Source organism: Panthera pardus, unplaced genomic scaffold, assembly GCF_024362965.1.
Source record: "Panthera pardus isolate Hobbes unplaced genomic scaffold, ASM2436296v1 HiC_scaffold_6, whole genome shotgun sequence".
NCBI lineage: Eukaryota > Metazoa > Chordata > Mammalia > Carnivora > Felidae > Panthera > Panthera pardus.
In genome coordinates, this window is record NW_026526991.1 from 99,469,453 (window position 1) to 99,483,002 (window position 13,550).

The window sequence follows — 13,550 nt, forward strand, 5'->3', positions numbered from 1 at the left end:
AATTTCAATTTAATTGATAGATTGACCTTTCAGCTATACCTCTGTGTCTTTCTTTTTAAAAAACTATTATAGTGTGTGATAATATATTGTATTCGTTGTATTGTATTTATTGTAGAGCAGTTTTAGGGGTTGGTTTAGAGAAGTTCCTCTTAAACTTTATCCCCTTAAAAATTGAGAACCCCAAAGGACTTTTGTTTATGTAGGTTATAGCTATTCATAGTCACTGTATTAGAAATTAAAACAGGGGCACCTGGGTGGCTCAGTCGGTTAAGCGTCTGATTTCGGCTCAGGTCATGATCTCGCAGTTTATGAGTCAGGCTCTGTACTGACAGCTCACAGAACCTGCTTAGGATTCTGTGTCTCCCTCTCTCTCTGCCCCCTCCCTGCTTGTCTCTGTCTCTCTCTCAAAAATAAACATTTTTTTTTTAATTTTAAAGAATTTAAAACAGAACTTTTTTTTATTAATTTATTTTCAAGTTAGTTAACATACAGTGTAGTCTTGGCTTCAGAAATAGAACCCAGTGGTTCATCTCTTACATATGACACCCAGCGCTCATCCCAACAAGTGCCCACCTTAATGCTTGTCATCCATTTAACCCACCCCCACCCCAACCCCAATCAACTCTGTTTTTTCTCTGTATTTAAGAGTCTTGTGGTTTGCCTCCCTCTCTGTTTTCTTTTAATGCTTATTTATTTTTGAGAGAGAGAGAGAGAGACAGAGAGAGACAGCACAAGCAGGGGAGGGGCAGAGAGAAAGGGAGACACGGAACTCTAAGCAAGTTCCAGGCTCTGAGCTGTCAGCACAGTGCCCAATGTGGGGCTCAAACTCACAGGCTGCGAGATCATGACCTGAGCTGAAGTCAGACGCTTAACTGACTGAGCCACCCAGGCATCTTGTCTCTTTTTATCTTATTTTTCCCTCCTTTCCCCTATGTTCATCTGTTGAGTTTCTCAAATTCCACATATGCATGAAATGTGAAATCATATGATATCTGTCTTTCTCTGACTGACTTATTTCGCTTAGCATAATACTCTCCAGTTCCATCCACGTTGCTGCAAATAGCAAGATTTCATTTTTTGTCATCGCCAAATAGTATTCCATTGTGTATATGCACCACATCTTCTTAATCCATTCATCAGTTGATGGACATTTTGGGCTCTTTCCATAACTTGGCTATTATTGATAGAGCTTCTATAAACATGGGGGTACATGTGTCCCTTCGAATCAGCATTTTTGTCTCCTTTGGATAAATTCCTAGTAGTGCACTTGCTGGGTCATAGGGTAGTTCTATTCTTAACTTTTGGAGGAATCTCCATACTGTTTTCCAGAGTGGCTGCACCATTTGCCTTCCCACCAACAGTCCAAAAGGGTTCCTCTTTCTCTGCATCCTCTCCAATGTCTGTTGTTTCCTGAGTTGTTAATTTTAGCCATTCTGACTGGTGTGAGGTGGTATCTCATTGTGGTTTTGATTTGTATTTCCCTGATGATGTGTGATGTTGAACATTTTTTCATGTGTCTGCTAGCCATCTGGATGTTTTCTTTGGAAAAATATATATTCATATCTTCTGCCCATTTCTTCGCTGGATTATTTGGGGTTTTTTTGGGGGTGGGTGCTGAGTTTGGTAAGTTCTTTATAGATTTTGGATACTAACCCTTTATCCAATATGTCATTTGCAAATATCTTCTCCCATTCCATCAGTTGCCTTTTAGCTTTGTTCAAAGTTTCCTTTACTGTGCAGATGCTTTTTATCCCAATAGTTCATTTTTGCTTTTATTTCCCTTGCCTTTGGAGCCATGTCAAGTATGAAGTTGCTGTGGCCTAGGTCAAGAGGTTGCTGCCTGTTTTCTCCTGTAGGATTTTGATGGTTTCCTGTCTTACATTTAGGTCTTTTATCCATTTTGAGTTTAATTTTGTGTATGGTGTAAGAAAGTGGTCCAGGTTCATTCTTCTGCATGTTGCTGTCCCATTCTCCCAGCACCATTTGCTAAAGAGACTGTCTTTTTTTCCATTGGATACTTTTTCCTGCTTTGTCAAAGATTAGTTGGCCATATATTTGTGGATCCATTTCTGGGTTCTCTATTCTGTTCCATTGGTCTATGTGTCTGTTTTTGTGCCAATACCATACTGTCTTGATTACAGCTTTGCAGTACAGGTTAAAGTCCGAGATTGTGATGCCTCCAGCTTTGGTTTTCTTTTTCAACATTACTTTAACTATTTGGGATCTTTTGCAGTTCCATACAAATTTTAGGATTGTTTGTTCTAGCTCTGTGAAAAATGCTGGAGTTATATTGATCGGGATTGTCTTAAATGTGTAGATTACTTTGGGTAGTATCGACATTTTAACAACATTTGTTCTTTTCCAATCCATGAGCATGGAATGTTTTTCCATTTCTTTGTGTCTTCTTCAATTTCTTTCATAAGCTTTCTATAGTTTTCAGCATACAGGTGGTCTTTTACTTCTTTGGTAGGTTTATTCCTAGGTATTTTATGGGTTTGAGTGCAATTGTACATGGGATCAATTCCTTGATATCTCTTTCTGTTGCTTCATTATTGGTATATAGAAATGCAAACAATTTCTGTACATTGATTTTATATCATGCGACTTTGCTGAATTCATGTATCTGTTCTAGCAATTTTTGGGGTTTTCCCTGTGGAGTATCATATCGTCTGTGAAGAGTGAAAGTTTGACTTCTTCTTTACCAATTTGGGTGCCTTTTATTTCATTTTGTTGTCTGATTGCTGAGGCTAGGACTTCCAACACTATGTTGAACAGCAGTGATGAGAGTGGACATCCCTGTCATGTTCCTGATCTTAGGGGGAAAGCTCTCAGTTTTTCCCTATTGAGGATGATATTAGCTGTGGGCCTTTCATATATGGCTTTTATGATGTTAAGGGATGTTCCTTCTATCCCAACCTTCTTGGGGGTTTTTATTAAGAAAGGATGCTGTATTTTGTCAAATGCTTTTTCTGCATCAATTGACAGGATCATATGGTTCTTATCCTTTCTTCTATTAATGTGATGTATCACACTGATTGATTTGTGAATATCGAACCAACCCTACAGTCCAGGAATGAATGTCACTTGATCATGGTGAATAATTCTTTTAATGTACTGTTGAATTCATTTTGCTAGTATCTTGTTGAGACTTTTTGCATCCAGATTCATCAGGGATATTGGCCTGTAATTCTCCTTTTTAGTGGGGTCTCTGTCTGGTTTTGGAATCAAGGTAATGCTGGCTTCCTAGGATGAGTTTGGAAGCTTTCCTTCCATTTCTATTTTTGGAACCATTTGAGAAGGATAAGTATTCACTATGCTTTAAATGTCTGGTAGAATTCCCCTGGGAAGTCGTCTGGCCCAGGACTCTTATTTGTCGAGATATTTTTAATAACTGATTCAATTTCTTTGCTAATTATGGATCTGTTCAAATTTTCTATTTCTTCACATTTGAATTTTGGTAGTGTGTGAGTGTCTAGGAATTTTTCCATTTCTTCCAGATTGTCCAGTTTATTGGCATATAATTTTTCATAGTATTCTCTAATAATTGTTGGTATTTCTGTGTTATTGGTTATGATCTCTCCTCTTTCATTTGTGATTTTATCTATTTGGGTTCTCTCTCTTCTTTTTGCAAAGTCTGGCTAGGGGGTTATCAATTTTGTTTATTCTTTCAAAAAACAAGCTCTTAGTTTCATTGATCTGTTCTACTGTTTTTTTGGGATTCTGTATTATTTCTGCTCTAGTCTTTATTATTTCCCTTCTTCTACTGGCTTTAGGCTTTATTTTGCTGCTCCTTTTCTTTTGACTGTCGTGTTTTCATTTTCATTTGCTTCCATGTATTTTTAAATTTATTCTTTAATTTCCTGGTTAACACATTCATTCTTTAGTAGGATGTTCTTTAACCTCCATTTTTTCTTGTGGTTGATTTCAAGGTTCATAGCATTGTGATCTGAGAATATGCATGGCATGATCTCAATCTTTTTGTACCTGTTGAAGGCTGTTTTGTGACCCAAAATGTGATCTATTTTGGACAATGTTCCATGTGCCCTTGAGAAGAATTGTATTCTGCTGCTTTAGGATGAAACGTTCTGAATATATCTGTTAAGTACATCTACTCCAATGTGTCATTCAGAGCTGTTATTTCCTTACTTATTCTCTGCCTAGATAATCTGTCCATTGTTGTAAGTGGAGTATTAAAGTCTCCTACAATTACAATTTATTATCAATAAGTTTGCTTATGTTTGTGATTAATTGATTTATATATTTGAGTGTTTCACGTTGGGGGCATAAATATTTACTATTGTTAGCTCTTTTTGATGGATAGACCCCTTAATTATTTTATAATGCCCTTCTTCATCTCTGGTTGTAGTTTTAATTTTTTTAGTTTATTTATTTATTTTTTGAGAGAGAGAGAGAGAGAGCATGAACAGGGGAGGGGCAGAGTGAGAGAAGACGACACAGAATCTGAAACAGGCTCCAGGCTCCAAGCTGTCAGCACAGAGCCCGATATGGAGCTCAAACCCACGAACCACGAGCTCATGACCTGAACCAAAGTTGGATGCTTAACCAACTAAGCCACCCAGGTACCCCTAGTCTTTTTTTTTAAATCTAGTTTTCCGATAAAAGTATGGCTGCTCTGGCTTTCTTTTGATGTCCATTAGCATGATAGATGGTTCTCCATCCCCTCACTTTTAATCTGCAGGTGTCCTCTGGTTGAAAATGAGTCTCTTGTGGCAGAATATAGATGGTTCTTGGTTTTTTATCCATTCTGATACCCTATGTCTTTTGATTGGGATATTTAGTCCACTTACATTCAGAGTGATTACTGAAAGGTATGGATTTAGTGTCATTGTGTTATCTGTAGGTTTCGTGCTTATGGTGATATCTCTGGTCCTTTGTAGTCTTTCCACTACAAAGTGCTGCTTTCCACTCAGAGTCCCCATTGGGATCTCCTGCAGGACTGGTTTAGTGGTCACGAACTCCTTTAGTTTTCGTTTGTCTGAGAAAGTCTATCTCTCTTTCTATTCTGAACGACAGCCTTGCTGGATAAGGGATTCTTGGCTGCATATTTTTCCTATTCCGCATATTGAATATTTCCTGCCACCCCCTCTGGCTTGCCAAGTTTCAGTAAACAGGTCTGCTACTAACCTTATGTGTCTACCCTTGTAGGTTGAGGACCATTTGTCTGTAGCTGCTTTCAGAACTCTCTCTTTATCTTTGTATTTTTCCAGTTTCACTATGATATGTCATTGTGTTGACCCGTTATTGTTGATTTTAAACGGAGTTCTCTGTGTCTCTTGGACTTGGATGCCTGTTTCCTTCCCCAGAATAAGGAATTTCTCAGCTATAATTTGTTCAAATAAGCCTTCCGCCCCTTTCTATCACTCTTCTTCTGGAATTCCTATGATATGGATGTTGTTTCATTTCATGGAATCACTTAGTTCTCTAATTCTCCTCTTGTGATCTAGTAGTTTCCTTTCCCTCTTTTTTTCAGCTTCATTATTTTCCATCATTTTTTCTTCTATTTCGCTTATTCTCTCCTCTGCTTCCTCCATCCTCTCTGTCACTGTATCTAGTTTATTTTGCATCTCATTATAGCAGTTTTTAATTTATGGTCACTATTTCTTAGTTCCTTGATTTCTGCAGCAAGAGATTCTCTGGTGTCTTCTATGCTTTTTTCAAGCCCAACTATTAGTCTTATAACTGTTATTCAAAATTCTTGTTCAGATATATTGTTTATATCTGTTTTGAGCAATTCAAAACAGAGAACATTGTAAAACACAAGGATACACAAATACATCTTCCTTTAGTTGTCAGGAGATGATGTCTCCACACCTCACGTGGCCTCTGCTAACTCCATGGCACTCTCATGAGAAAAAAGCAAATAATATCTTAGAATTATTATGAAAATAATTTTGACCTCACAACCACCCTGAAAGGATCTCAGGGACCCCCAGGGCTTGCCAGACCACAGGTAGAGTAGAGAGCCACTGCCCCAGAGAGAATTTCTTCTCCACATCCTTAGCTTTTTCATCTCCTTAGAATTAATACTGCATGAAGAACTGTAGTCCAACTCTCTCCATTATGCTATGGTTTTCATGTATGTTACATCTACATATGCTATAAAACCCATGATACAATGCTATAATTTTTGCTTTCAACAGGTATATACATTTTTAACTTAAGAATAAAACATAGATTTTATATTTAGCTACAAACTTACCATTTCTCTTTATCGCAACTTGCAGCTTCCTCTTCCACCTGGATTCCTTTCCCTTCTGCCCCAGGTGCTCTCGCTTGCGCTCTCTCTCTCTCTCTCTCTCTCTGTCTCTTGTATTTCTCATCCTGTAGGTCTGCTGATGACAAAGTCTCCAAGATTTCTTTTATCTGAGAATGGTTTTATTTCATCTTCATTCTGGAAGATTTTCATCGGAAAGACAATTCTGAGTTGACGATTTTTTTTTCTTCCAGAATTTTATTTTTTTTTTTAATTTTTTTAACGTTTATTTATCTTTGAGACAGAGAGAGACAGAGCATGAACAGGGGAGGGGCAGAGAGAGAGGGAAACACAGAATCCGAAACAGGCTCCAGGCTCTGAGCCGTCAGCACAGAGCCCGACGTGGGGCTCGAACTCACGGACTATGAGATCATGACCTGAGCCGAAGTCGGACGCTTAACCGACCGAGCCACCCAGGCGCCCCTCTTCCAGAATTTTAAAGATGTTGCTCCACTCACTTCCAGTCTGCGTTGTTTTTGATGGGAAAACAGGGGCATTGAAAATGTTGTTCTCTGTGTGCAGTGTGGTTTTTTATTTTTGGGGTTTTTTGGGGGTTTTTTTTAGTTTTTTGTTTGTTTGTTTGTTTTTGTTTTTGTTTTTTTTTGTTTGTTTTTGTTTTTGTTTTTTTTTTTGCTCTGGGTGTGTTCAAGATTTTCTCTTTACCTTTGGTTTTTAGCAGTTTTACTATGACCTGCCTAGATGTGCCTTTTGTGTGTTTTTAATTTTCCATTCTGCTTTGAGTTTACCAAGCTTCTTGGATCTAAAAATGTTTGTTTGTTTTTTTTTTTCACCAGAGTTGGGAATTTCCAGCATATTTCTTTGAATACTTTTTTCTGCCTCGTTCTTTCCTCTCCTTTTGGTACTCAAGAACACATATAGTAGAGGGGTTTTTTGTTTTTGTTTTTGTTTTTGTTTTTGTCCCACTGGTCCCTGAGTTTCTGAGTTTTTTCTTCTGATCTTCAGATTGGATCATTTCTATGTATCTATCTGCAAGGTCATTGACTCTTTCTTCTGCCATCTCCATTCTTCTGTTAAGCCCCTCCAATGATTTTTCTTTAATTTCATAGAGTATTGCATCTTTCAATTCTAAAATTTACACTTGGTTCTTCTTTAAAGTTTCTGTTTCTTTGCTTATGTTTCCTTTTTTTTTTTTTTTTTTCTGTACCATGAGCATATTCCTCTTTGCATCTTTGGGTGCCAAAAGCCTGTGTACTGATTCCAACATCTGGGTCATCCTGGGAAATGCTCTCTGTTGTCTTTTCTCTTGAGTGTGGTTTGTGTTTTCCTGGTTCTTCATATTTGGAGTAATTTTGGATTGTATCCTGGACATGGCGATAATACATTATAAAGACTGTGGATTCTGTGATGTTCTTCCAAAGAGTATTGATTTTTTTTTTCAAGTAGGCAGTTAATTTGGCTTAACTCAAACTGCAGGCTTTCTTGACAGAGGAGTAGTTCAAATTTAAGTTGAATTCTTTCTGTCTTAGCTAAGCTGCCTGGAGTCTGACCCATGCACTCATTGTTTAGGGATACGAAGGTAGAAATCTCTGAGTCACTCAAGTAGCTGACAACCTGATTATGAGCCAGACATCACAAAATGAGAGAACAACACATTGTCGAACCAGAAGCTCAGGGAGGTGGTTCAAAGGCTCAGGGCTATAGCCCCACAGCCAGTCCCAACACCTGTGCCCCTAGAGAGAGTAAGGGAAGCAAAAGTGTCTCATGATGACAAAATTAAGAAAATAGTGCTAGCTTTCCCTCAGACATGTTCCCCTCCCCAAGGCTCCTGAGCCCAAGTCGTCAACTCCTGGCATTCTCTCTGTGTCCCTACTCCCAGATGTGAACAAGGGAGCATCCCACATGGCACCAGCCCTGAAGAGCCCCTGTACCTGTGTTAATGCCATAATTGCTTGGTAGCCACTTCTGCTCCTCCTGCCAGGCTACAACCTGCAGAGCAACATCACTTCTATCTCTCTCTTCCAGCCAGAGAGGGGGCCCCAGTGCAGGAGAGATGGTCCTGAAAGCAGGATGGGGGCATAGCTACCCAATCCCAGCTCCACATGGGCCTGCATCAACCAGCTGCACAGAGAACCATCAGGCCCCTTCTCCAGTCCCACATCCCTGGAGGCTTTGTCCTCTGACCCCAATGCTCACTGCAGCCACACCACCTATATGGGACCAAGGCAAGCCTTTATAGTCAAAGTGTCAGATTTTTCAAAACAGGGACCACTTCTGGGCTCAAGACCACTCCAGGCATCAGCTGCAGTGTGGCCACTGCCTCCTCACACTCTTAGCTCCCTGCCTCTTTCCCACCCAGCCTCCACCCAGCACTTGAACCCCTGTCCGTTAGTGGAAATTATCCCGGTTCCCTCAGAACTTGCCTAGTGTTAAAACTGAAAGGCCCCCATCCCAGGAAAGCCCTCAGTTCCAGGCAAGTCTGAACAGTTGGTCATCTGATGTGCCCCGGAGTTTTCTTCTAAGGCTCTTCTCTTCCTTTCCTCCAGATCATCTCAAGAAAGTCTTCTCTGATGGGCTAACCTAGGGACTCTGGTATGTGCCCCTCTTAGAATGGAGTGCAAGCTTAGGGGCACAGTACAATCCTACCCATCACAGACTATCAAAGAGAATAGGGAATGATGCTCTGAAGGGAAACGAGGGTGGACTCCCAGCTCTGGCTGCAGCCTTATCTGATTTCTTCCCACCAGATGGGTCATAGACTAGGACCGCTGTTCACTCCTATGGATGTGTCTCTGGCTTCTCAGATGTTCCATGTGATCCTAAGGGTTATTATATAAGAGGGCAGGTGTCAGTGCTCCCAGGGATGGGGAGAAATCCTGGCCAGAGGGGCCTACTCCTCAAAATATGGATATGGGAGATTGATCCCAGGTGTGGTAGGTGTTGGGTATGGAAGACAGGTAGACTGATACCAGGACTGTGTCTGGGAAATTGTGTATGACTTGGCCATCTCCCTTCTGTCATCCCTTTCAGAACCATGAACCATAGTTCTCCTGAAACTTTCCAACCTGGGAAAGCCAAAGATCCAGAACATACCCTGTTTGGGTCTATAACTTACTACATTTGTGAGGATTCACATTACTGCTTGCAAAATGGAAGAAACAATGGAGTCTTCTATGAAATGGTGTGTGTGTGTGTGTGTGTGTGTGTGTGTGTACAATGTAGGACCAAATGGAATGTAAGAGTTTCCATACATTCCACATACTTACACCTGGCACATAGCAGACATTCAAGAAATATGGGTTGAATAAATGAACGTGTTTACATGTGCATGTCTCAGGGTCTGAATGGTAAGTTCTTTTTTTTTTTTTTTTTTTTATTTTAAGCAGAAGCAGGGGAGGGACAGAAAGGGAGGGAGAGAGAGAGAATCCCAAGCAGTCTCCATGCTGTCAGCTCAGAGCCCAACAAGGGGTTTGAACTCACAAATCATGAGCTCATGACTTGAGCCAAAACCAAGAGTTGGATGCTTAACTGACTGAGCCACCCAGGCACCCCTGAATGGTAAGTTCTTCTTAGGCCTGATATTCTCCCATCCATATGAAGAATTCCTTCTACAACAATTCCCAAATTCCAAATGAATTATTTCACTGAGTAATCTGTGGGCGGAAGGCTTCAGCCTCAAACCCCCACTCTCCGATGACTGTTTTGGACAGGGCAGCCTATACTGCCCCCGACAGGCAGAATGAAGCACAACACTACTTCACCACATTGGACCTCACTCCAAACACATTGAAAATCTCTTCCATGATCTTTTTTTTTTTTTTTTCTGTTTTGAGGACTCCCCCCACCCCCGCCCTTCCTTCCAGCCACCTTGGCAGGGTGGAAATAGAAGAGTCCTTTGGGGGATATTCCCAGCCTCTTTCTCATGATGAGTTCTTAGAGGCTAGTAGACAGACCTCAGAACTTTGGGACAAACCCATCCACAAACACCTTTCAGGCCTGAGTACATTAAGATGACATTTTTTTAAGTATTAAAAAAAAAAAAAGGAAGGCTCTGATTTTGGTGGAGAAGAAGAGAGCAGAGATATGTTACTGAGCACATTTCCCACATGTTATTCCAGGAGAGTATTGTGTTGCTCATGAAAACATGCTGACCGATGCAGTGGGCGTGGAGCTGCCAGAAAGTGCTTCAGGTACCCAGAGCTCAGCCTGGGGTAGTGACCACAGTGACAAGTGACAGTGAGTGGGGCTGGAGAGAGGAAGGTCTCATGCAGCATACTGAAGTAGCTGCAAAGCACTATTGCACAAGGATGACGATATAGCTTATTGTCCAAACCAGGACTCCTTTGAAAGAGAAGGAGGGTGCTATTAATAATTACACCAGGACAACCAGTGTAAACTGGGACTGTTCCAACCAAACGGGGACATACGCTCTCCCAATGGGTGACCCTAAAGAGTGTTCTGGAAGATTGGATAAAGTTGGTCCACCAAAGCTACAAAGAGAGAGAGAGAGAGAGAGAGAGAGAGAGAGAGAGAGAGAGAGAGTTAATACCCTGGTGGGTAAAGCACTAACAATCTTATTAGGCCTATCAGACTCACTCAGGTTGCTGATGACCATCATGGGGAGGTAGGAACACTCTTGCCTCTAAGAATTTCTTAGAGGCAATAAAGTGAATCAGGGCGGGTGAAAACAAGTGCTAAAGTGGCCAGTATTGTTAGGGCTGATAGGTGGTTAGATGGGTGTATGAGGAAGGACTGGTATAGTGAAGCATGACCAAAAGAACGTCAGAGACAAAGAACACAGTACCCAGCCCGTAAGCCTTATGATCCAGCGGCTGGCTGGGTACCCCTTCCTTCCAGGGCAGATCCCTGCGGACTCATGCCATGGTCCCCTTCCTCCCAGAGGAGGTCTCTTGGGGCTCATGCCATAGTCCCTCTTATTCATGGGCAGTTGCTGCAGGTCCCAGATTTTTACCTGCAGAGGGCAGTAGAAGGCTTCCTCTTCTGCGGCTCCATTTGCCTCCTGCTGCAATTGGCACCAAGTGACCCAATCTGGACATCCAAGGCCCATCATGTTTCCTGCCCATGGGCCAAGCAGGCCACAGTCAGCTGCCTTACGTACTCTGACATCCAATGAAAAGGCAGGACCTCAGACAGCGGCTGTATCTCAAAATTTCCTCTTCAAGGCCAGGTGGAAAGAAGGATCTGAGGAGGAGTCCATGGAGGTGAATTCTACTCACTTCCACCAGAGTCTTCATTTCTCCACTGTGAGGTGGCATCCTGGGGCCTCCACATGGCCATTGCTCTTCTCCCCAGAGCACCCGGTATGGAAAGAAAGGGCACAGAGAGAGACAACCACAGTCTGGGGAGTGATTAACAGAGAACCAGGAGCATAAAGAAATAGAAATAGTCTTTGAAATAGAGAAGCTTTTAAAAGTGAACACCTGGCATCGTCCCCACAGAACTTTCCTTCAGCTTCTCCTTCAAGTCAAGTCTGGGTGTTGGTGGATAAGAGGTCTTCTCAATCTCAGAGATATCAAGCCTCAATTTGGGCAAAAACTCTCTCCAATATTTTAGCCATTCCTGAGCCAGGTAGTAAGTTGTGTCTACTCTAGAGATTTTTTTTAACAGTCATTCTGGGAATTACTGTATTTCCAGTGATCTTCTGTTCCTCCTGCTTCTCCAGGCCACAGCCCTCACTTGGGCCAAACCTTCTCACTTGTCCTGGAGTAAGATGGACCTGTCTTCCAATTGTAGATGAAAACCAGAAAGTATTTCATATTCCATTTGTCAACTTTCTCTTTTGTACATTTTAAGCTTCTCAGGCCTGCCTTTTTTACCCTCTAAATACCCTAAAATGAAATTCTGATGCCTGGTTTTAAAAAGCAAGCCCCACAAATACTAACAAAATAAATCTCGGCAAGATGAGAAGACTATATTCCCTCTTATCCTAGAGTTGCAGAAAATCAGACACGATTCTGCCTCATAGAGTTGATTCTGATAAGGTGGTAAATCAAGAACATTCAGTCCCACTGGTGTGAAAACATGCAATTCTGTTCTATGTTATATTTATATCATCTTTGGAAGTGTAATTTGTGCAAAGGAATCTTTTAAGACATTCAGCCATCAGCGATGATTGCTATATGACCAATACAATGTAATCTATAAATCTTAAAAGTCTGCAACTCTGGTTGGCCGTTGATAACTTATTACTCTGAAAACAATATTTAAATTAACCTCTTCGGTTTTCAAAGGCATAAATACTTGGGAGATTGATGTTTGTTTGTTTGTTTGTTAGACCTTTGGGACTCTCTTGTCCTTTCAAGCATAAAGGTAAAATCCCATTTCTCTGTTTCAATTTCTTTTTCAAAGAGTTTTAGAGTCTGTGATAATTTGACAAGCACCTGGGTGGCTCAGCTGGTTGAGCATCTGACTCGTGATTTCGGCTCAGGTCATGACGTCGCAGTTCTTGGGTTCGAGCTCCAAGTTGGGCTCTGTACTGATGGTGTGACACCTGCTTGGGATTCTCTCTCTCTCTACCTCTCTCTCTCTCTCTCTCTCTCTGAGCCTCTCCACTCATGTTCTCTCTGTCTCTCAAAATAAATAAACTTAAAAAAAAACTTTTTTTAAAGATCTGTGATGATTTTTTTTAAGTTTATTTATTTATTTTGAAAGAGAACACAAGCAAGGGAAGGGCAGAGAGAGAGCGGGAGATAGAGAATCCCAAGCAGGCTCTGCACTGTTAGCATGGAGCCCGACATGGGGCTCAATCCCACAAACTGTGAGATCATGACCTGAGCTGAAATCAAGAGCAGGATGCTTAACCAACTGAGCCACCCAGGTGCCCCAAGGGTCCGTGATCACTTGAAATAACAAGAATCCTTGCCCAGTAAAGATAGGAATCAGCCTTGTGGGAAGAGCTGGAAAAAGAAACAGGGGGAAGCAGCTTAACCCCAAGTTCAATTAACTTGAGGGGATTTGGAATTTGTGGCCCACAGCACCCCTTCCCTGGGGGTGATATAAGGAAGACAAATGCTCTGACCATGATATTTGGGGGCACCATCTCCACTGCACCCCTATTACTTGGGAGCAATACAGCTTCCCAAGTTCAATAGGAAGTTAGTTGCCTTCTCAAGTCAGAGGCTCCCCAGAAAGATGGGGTGATGTGAGGCTCAGAGGAGAGGAAGCTGTCAGAGCTAAAGCTTGGATGGGGGAGGAGGATCAAAGGCCTGGATGAAGGGAGGAAAGCAGTGGAGGCGAGGGACAAATGAAGGAAGAAGTAACGAGAAGGAGAACACATGACCAGGGACCTGAGTGGTGT